This window comes from Pygoscelis adeliae, unplaced genomic scaffold (genome assembly GCF_000699105.1).
Source record: "Pygoscelis adeliae isolate BGI_AS28 unplaced genomic scaffold, ASM69910v1 Scaffold114, whole genome shotgun sequence".
NCBI lineage: Eukaryota > Metazoa > Chordata > Aves > Sphenisciformes > Spheniscidae > Pygoscelis > Pygoscelis adeliae.
In genome coordinates this window covers 3,531,008-3,532,217 of record NW_008824587.1, presented here as the reverse complement: position 1 = coordinate 3,532,217, position 1,210 = coordinate 3,531,008, and the positions used below count along the sequence as shown (strand labels likewise).

Genomic DNA, 1,210 nt, shown 5'->3' with positions numbered 1-1,210 from the left:
TTTGATTTTGTGCTTAATTTGATATGTACATTGAATATAAGTTGATGCCTTTTTTTATTTGTTGGTCTGGTCTGCTTTTCTGCATGGCTTGAGTAGACTAGATGTCGCACATTTTTAGGATGCTTTCAGGGGTCTTCACTGATAAGAAAATATATTTCTACATGACTTGAGCAGATACCTTTTTTTTTTTTAAAAAAAAAAGAAGTAAAAACACAGGCTTTATATAGGTTTCCAAAGTTGTCATTATATAGTGCCTTGTTTTTTCTAAATTCGGATAATTTTTTATTTGGTCTTACAGTGCATTTTTTGATGAACTGTGGGCTTTTTTTCCTTCTTCTGTGTGTGCATGGGAGCTTAAAAGTGAAACTTGGCCAACTGGCTGGAGCTGGAAGAGTAAGTAAATAGTCCATACAAACGCTGGAAAGGAGATGCAGGGTTTAAAAGTATTTTAGTTTTAATAAATGAGTAATGTTCCTAAAGGATTTTTATTAAAATGATTTAACTTTATAGTGACATTTTAATAAAGCCTTTTATTAAAGCTTTGTGTAAAACCTAACTTCAAAGGCTAATTTACTTGAACAACCTCCTCCTAAAAGTAGGGGTGGCATTAGAGTCCGTATTTGTCTTGTGCCTGACGCAGCGTGCCGTGGTATCTGACTGAGTGATGGTATAAAGACAAACAATCCTCAGTCCTTGTGTGTGTGGCACTGATGCTTTTTCACAGCACCCGACTCCTGTACCACATCCTCCTCGTCCTGCAGGGTATCGCGTCTGAGGTGTAACGGGGAAAAATCAGGACCATGGTTTAGGCATGTCCGGTAGTGCCTGGGTTGTGCAGTACAGAGCCTGTTGGATTATCCATTACAGAATTACCTGCCTCTTTAAGATTCAAAAGTGTTGGTTGCTCAAGGCCTTCGTTGTACTTACCTGAGTAATTGAAAGTATTTAAGGGTGAGCCGGGCGAACTTTCTTAAGTGCTGCTGCATTGAAAATAATGGTAAGCCTTTTTCTTTTTTCTTTTATGATGGTAGTCTGTACAAAGAGATTTTGCTATAGTGGCATTTGCACTTGTAATTGTGTGTAACTTTCTTGTTGTGGGAATAGAAGCAATATGAACAGGAGAAACTTACTGAATACAGGACGGTAACTTTAGGGGCAGGAGGGAGAGGGTTTTTTCCAAGGGCTGGACCTCTGGTCATTACTGCTGCTC

The 1,210-nt window shown here is 38.6% G+C and overlaps 1 protein-coding gene across 4 annotated transcripts in view; it reads left to right on the top strand.

Moving 5' to 3' along the window:
• The first annotated feature begins 347 nt into the window (after positions 1-347).
• Positions 348-1,210, top strand: part of PRRC2B (proline-rich coiled-coil 2B) — a 48,911-nt gene continuing 48,048 nt past the window's right edge. For all 4 annotated transcript variants that reach the window (XM_009322079.1, XM_009322077.1, XM_009322078.1 and 1 more), the window contains exon 1: positions 348-393. The gene's annotated coding sequence lies outside the window, so the exon portion shown is untranslated. The remainder of the gene's footprint in view (positions 394-1,210) is intronic.